Source organism: Cornus florida, unplaced genomic scaffold, assembly GCF_030987335.1.
Source record: "Cornus florida cultivar Cherokee Brave unplaced genomic scaffold, ASM3098733v1 CherokeeBrave_3.0.0_Hap2_Chr11, whole genome shotgun sequence".
Taxonomy (NCBI): domain Eukaryota; kingdom Viridiplantae; phylum Streptophyta; class Magnoliopsida; order Cornales; family Cornaceae; genus Cornus; species Cornus florida.
This window is the reverse complement of record NW_026775581.1, coordinates 4,577,159-4,584,052: the sequence shown is the minus strand read 5'-3', so window position 1 is coordinate 4,584,052 and position 6,894 is coordinate 4,577,159. Positions and strand designations below refer to the sequence as shown.

Below are 6,894 nucleotides of genomic sequence, written 5' to 3'. Positions count from 1 at the left end.
GTCTTTTAATCGATCTAAGAGTTAGTTCGAATGATGGGACAAAGAGGTGATTTGGATGCAGGTTTCTGCAGGTTGAAAAATTTTCTAAGTGTTGGATGCAGAGTGGAGTTCGATCGATCGAACTCAAGTTTGAGATCGATCGAACTATGCAGAATGCTCAATAATGACATGAAAGCTTATGCAATCCTCACCAAAGTTCCTTAAAATGCATATGAACCAAAAACAAGTATCTAGACTTCGCAAGAAATGAAATGAAAGATAGAAATGAGGGAAGAATAGGGTTTTAACACCCTACGAATGCTTTTGCTAGTCTTTAACGTCTCTAGCAAGACATTGGGCTCTTTTAGCCCGGATCAAAGATCTTATAATGTATCCCCTCCTTGTTGGGGTAATAGATGCTTTGAACTCCACCCAACAAATGGTCCTTTGAAGAACTTGTTGGATTAAGCTCAAAAGAAATCTTTGGTCCCTTGTCTATGCAATTACAACCTTTGGGCTTCCATCCCCTTTCAAAGCAAGAGTTTGAAACAAGACTTTTAGAATGCAAGGTTGAAGATGATCCTTTGGAAGTTGTGGTTTTACATAAAAGCTCATTTCCTTGACATTGAAGATCATGACATTCATCTACAAATGAATTGGGTTTGGGATTAAAGATATTCAACTTCACCTTCATGTGGCCAAATGAGATCTTCATTATCCCCGTCCTACAATTGATGTTGGCATTAGCGGTTGCCAAGAAAAGACGGCCAAGGATAACGGGAATTTGGCTTTCAGGATTTGAAACCGGTTCTGTGTCTATGACAATGAAATCAACTGGGAAGAAGAATTTATCAATCTTTATCAAAACATCCTCAATTATACCCCTAGGCTTTTTAATGGATCAGTCGGCAAGTTACAAAACTACCGACGTCGGTTCTAATTCACCTAGGCCCAATTTGACATAAACCGAGTACGGAAGACGGTTAACACTTGCTCCTAAGTCAAGAAGCGCCTGATTAATGATATGATCACCAATAATGCATGATGTAGTGGGTGAACCGGGGTCCTTAAACTTTGGAAGAGTGTTATGTTGCAAAATTGAGCTTACTTGCTCGGTCAAAACCACTTTTCTTGGTGCTTAGCTCTTGTTCTTCCGCTTTTGGGTGCACAAGTCTTTCAAGAAATTGGCATAAGCCGGAATTTACTTGATTACATCCAATAATGGAAGATTAGCTTTCACTTGCCTAAACATTTCCATGATTTCATTAGTTTTTGCCCTTTGCTTGTCTTTTGAAATGGATCCTTTTAAGGCATCCGAAAATGGAACTTTTAGTTCAAACACTTTTTCAGAATTTTCTTTTGAACTCTCTTCAACACAAGAAGTTTTCAAATCATTTTTCAACAAAACCTTTTCAACATCATTTTTCAAAACTTCTTTTTCAAACACATCTTTCAAAACTTTCTCATTTACAAGATCATGTATATGCAACAAAGGAGGAATGGGATGTGAAACGAGACGGGTGACAACTTGAGGTTGCACTGGTTCACTCATTTCATTGGACATTCCAAGTTGATTGTCCATACTCCTACCACTCCGCAAGGTAGTCACCGTATTAACATGTTCAATGGTGTGGCCTTTCGATGGGGAATGGGTTTCCACAACACATTGTTGCTTAGGTGGGACATTAATAGGCATCTTTCCCTTCTCTCTTGTATTGAGAGTGCTTGCTATTTGCCCTACTTGGGTTTCTAGCTTCGCAATAGATTGAGAACGAAAATGAAGAAATTGAGTGTTAGCCTCTAAAATGCCCAAAGCATTCAAAACTTTCTCTTCAAAGGCGGGACTTCAAGTATCACCTTGGGAATAAGATTGGTTGGGAAAATGAGAATTAGCAAATTGATTCCCTTGTGACTGATAAGGTCTATAACTTTGGGATCCTTGGTTTTGAAGTGGAGGTGGAATGTACTTCCCATGAAAACCTTCTTGGGAAGGGTTTGAGCCCTCTCCTTGGTTTTTCCAAGAGAAATTCGGATGATTTCTCCAACTTGGATTATAATGAGTACTATAAGGATTGTTCCCTTGGTTCATAAAAGCCGCATTGACTTGTTCATTAGGTTCACTTTGCACTTGTCCGTGAGGATGATGAGAAGTAGAATGAAGAACACTAGAACAAGTCATACATGTTTCATTTGATGCACGATGAGAATGGTTAGGGAAGGAAGATACTTGGTTCGTCGAGTTTTGGTTAATCAAAAATTGATCAAACCTTTGAGATAAAGACTTCATTTCGGCGGCTCTTTCATTTGAATGGTCGACTTGATGTAAGCCAACACTCTTCCTACCTTGTGAATTTCTACCATTCTTGGATGATAGTGTTCTATGCTAAGAATTTTCACTCATGCTCTCATAGAGATGCCACACGTCATCCTTATGCCTATCAATGTATGAGCCACCCATGGAAGCATCAACCATACCCTTATAGTTGTCCGATAAGCTCTCAAAGAAATATTGATCTAATTGCCATTTGGGTATGTCATGATGTGGACACTTCCTAAGCAATTCATTGAAGCGTTCCCATGCCTCATGAAACGTTTCTCCATCCCCATATGAAAATTCTCGAATTGAGGTTCTCATGGCATTGGTCTTAGAAACCGGATAGTACTTCTTCAAGAACTCTTTTTGCATTTCTGCCCAATAAGTGATTAAAAAAGGCCTAAGATTGTTAAACCAATACTTTGCCTTGTCTTTTAAGGTGAATGGAAAAAGTTTGAGTCTTAAAACCTCTTTCGGCATGTCCGTATATTTTACGGTGGAACATATTTCAAGAAACTCATCCAAATGCTTGTAAAGTTCTTCACTTGGAAGTCCATGATAGTTAGGAAGCATTTGAATGGTTTGTGGCTTAATTTCATAATGATGTGCTCTAAATAGAGGCAATTGGATGCATGTAGGTGCATTATACTCATGAGGCATATAATGGTCTCTTAAAGTAAGAGGTGGATTAGCTACTTGAGGTGCAACATGAACACCTTGGTTTTGAATTCCTTGATTGTTGATGGGAGGTTGTGGAGCATACATTGGCCTTGGCATTCCATATGGAACTTGGCCTTGTTGTTGTGGTGGTTGGTGAATGAATGGTCTAGGCATACTTAATGGTACTTGTATGTTCTCATTGTGCACATCAGGATGAAGGATACCTTGTTGGTCTATATAACCAAGGTCTTCAACATGATTGTCATTATGGTCATCCATTGATAGATTGGCTCTATTTGAACTTCCTCTTCCCTTAGGATTTCTAACGATAGATTCAAGATGTAAATCAAGAGGGACAAGAGTTGGTCTCAATGAACGACGTCCATGCATGCACAATGCAAAAGACAACAAACACAAAGAATGACAAACACTATGTGATGACCTTGTGGGCGGGTATGCCGTGGGCGGGTGCGAGAGACACTGACAGGCTACCACACTGGCGATCTACGGGTGCACAAGTCCCATATCGCCTGGGTAGAGGAAAGGTGAAGTGCTTATATGTAAGTGCATCATCTCCAATTAGTATGAGGCCTTTTGGGGTGAAGTCCAAGAGCAAAACCGTGCGGGCTCAGGCTCAAAGCGGATAATATCATACGATGTGGTAGAGTGGGTCGTTACACACTATGCCTTCACAACAATGCAATTAGATTTCTTCCACAAACATTCAATTCATACTCCCATGCTTTAACAACAATGATACAAGATAATTAAAAATAAGCCTCCACGCGGGCCGACAATTTAACTAAGGGATTGAGTAAAGAAAGTCTCACAAAGGTCCTTTAGCACTTCAACTCCAAATTTAAAGCTTAGCTTAGCAAATTTTTAGAATTTTTAGCTTTTTACTTTCTTTGCTTGCTTGAATTGAATGCGCGATGGCTCCTTTGCTTGCTTCCTCTCCAACAATGCACCTAGTTAAGTAAGAACAACACAATAAGTAACCAAATAGAAAAATAGAAATAAAGTAAGACACGATCAAAAGAGTACTAATCCTAATCAATTCCACAAATCCGACGTTGCCTAATCTAATCAACAAATCTCCGGCAACGGCGCCAAAAACGGATGCGGTTCGTGCCGTCCCACCACATCAAGCTTGATAAGTGTGAATTTTAAGGCGAGGGCCAAGAGTTTTACATTTATAGAAGCCACTACTACCTTTCACTAAAAATATAGCTAGGGCGAGTAAGGATCGTCCCAAGGGATTGTGAGGATCGAGCAATGTCGTGGAATTATTATTAGGGCTAGTAGGTCGAGTGATCAAACAATTGGTTGGTTGATTGATTAAAGAGCAACTAAATTAAACTAAGTGATAGCAAAGAATGCAATTAAGAGTAAGTAAGAGAGAAAGAGGGTTTAGAGATCATGACCAAGCAATGCATTTCTATATCATTGACAAGTGATTAATGAGGGCAAATGGTGTGTTGCAATATTGATGTGTGTGTGTTTGGTTGATTCAACAAGCAAGGATAACTAGTTAAGCATGTATTATCTAAACATCATGTGAAAGGCACAATATATCTAAGCAATGAAGCATATATTGTCTAAACAATATGTAAAAGGCACAATAAATCAAAACAAGTCATTAATCCTTTCATTAAGCTCACAATCCAAATTCAACACAAGGATAGAGACATATGTTACTTGCATTCAAAAGCTTGGATTATCAAACAACAAGCACAGATTATCCTCCCATTTAACACTTCACTACAACTACACTACATCTACACTACTAGCATGAAAATAAACTAGGGGAGAGGCACAATCCATCAAGGAATAAGTATGAACCATCAAGAGAATCACAAGAGCATTCCTTTAAGCACTATGTTTTGACAATCTCCAAATCTATAGCATCAATACACATAGACATGCATTAATAACACAAAATCTAGAGACAAGCACATGAACATCTATTCTAGCATACATAGACATATGGATAGAATGAAATGATCAATTGGAAGCATTAAACCACATAAATCATTGAATAAACAAAATCTAAATATATCAAAGTGTCAAAACATTAATTACAACACTAATCCCTCAATAATACACAAGATTAAGATATAGAAAACATGCTTGGGGCTAACTCTAGCCCCAAGAGGATGTCTAGCCACTCATGGTGATGGTGCTCCAACCCTCAAGGGCTAACTCCATGGTTGAAATCTGCTCCTTATTAATGAAGAGTCTCCTATGGTGTGTCTAACCTCCTCCTCCTCTAAGCTTCCTCTCCAAGAGATGATATGAAAACAATATTGGCTCCCTTTGTAAAAAGCAATCCTTATCCTTATATATGTAGGTCAAAATGACACCCAAAATGAGCTGGGGTTGTGCACACAACATTCCCTAATGATTGGATAAAGGACAACTTTCAATGAGATGGAAATTTAACTTTTTCGCACTGGAGGAAGTTCGATCGATCGAACCTTGGTCTTGGATCGATCAAACTAGCTGAGATCTATCGAACTTAGGCTGGATCGATCCAACTGGTTGAGCTTTTTGGGAAAAAACAAATTCGAGATATTTTAGAGAGATATTTATGGGAAAAGGACAAAAGTGGTTAGTGGGTGGTACAGCTGTGGATAGGATCAATCATTTGAATAAGGACAAAAGTGTTCGATCGATCGAAGGATGGTGTTGGATCGATTGAACTTTTAGGACTTTATACTTTTGGGTCTAGGCTTGGATCTATCTTGAAGTGCTGAGATCGATCATTGTTCGATCGATTGAACCTTGGATCGATCGAACTTTGCTGCTTCCCACCTTTGGCTTCACTTGCTTCTTTCTTTCTCCACTTTGCTCTTTTCTTTGTTTAATCCCAAAATTGCTTCAATTAAGCTCTTATTTGGCTGAGTTAGCTTATTTTCGAGATAAGTGCTTGAAAATGGAAATAATACAAAATCAATCTAAAACGGTAAAGTAAGATAAATAACGGTACTAGAATGCCTAAGCTTAAGGGGTTTAAATACGCACTTTTCAGCGCTCATCAATAATCATGTATTTATCGTTGATTGTATGTTTAAACCATGATTTTGGACTTGTATTAGATTCATGAGTATATATTTTCAATATTAAATGAGATTGCCATAGCGTGTAACGAATCGCATACTGAAGATTCGACATTTGTCATGCCTTAGTAGTTGTGGACTTAGAACATGTATTGTATGTGTTTCCAAATTCGGTTGTGTATGGTAGATAGTTGATTATCTTGTATATACATGTTGATATATACATTGTTGCATAACTTGTTGATTTTAGAAACTTGGGGATGTCGTTGTTTGACTACGGCTAGGATATGGTTCTAGTACGGGGGATTGTCCCTTTATAGTCTAGTGCGCACTTAGGGAGGTTACCCATAGGCTAGTAACCCTAAAGTAACTATGATGTCGGTCTGATCCGGCGTGATGTCCAAGTATCCACCTTGTTTGATATCACTTTTCATTTCAAGTTGATAACTAGATGATATCATAACTTGTTGTTCCTTAATTGATTTCCCATTTTGAGTTTTAAGATGTTGACTTTGAGAAATAATGCTTTATGCGTTATATTGGAAGTTCCAATGTTGGTTAAATTGAATCGATATTGTGATTTGTGTTTTGATGTTCAAATGTAGCTTAGGAACGATCCTATAGATTCATTTAGTACATAGACGTTTGGTGGCATAATCCATTTTAGTTGTTTTCGTGTTTTAGATCTCAAGTTGAAGACTTTGAGAATCTATATCTTGTTGCTTTGTATAACATGCTTCCATGTTGTTAAATTGCATGAATGATGTGATTTATGCTAAAAATGATCTAAGGTAGCTTAGGATATTCCTCGAGTCTCATCTTAACATAGACGTTAGGTAGCATGAGCCCCTTTGACTTGTTTCACCTTAAGGTGATAATTTT

At 38.1% G+C, this 6,894-nt stretch overlaps 1 pseudogene; it reads left to right on the top strand.

Annotated features, from left to right (window-relative positions):
- The first annotated feature begins 2,510 nt into the window (after positions 1–2,510).
- LOC132287457 (small nucleolar RNA R71) lies at positions 2,511–2,609 on the top strand (annotated as a pseudogene).
- The last annotated feature ends 4,285 nt before the right edge of the window (positions 2,610–6,894 follow it).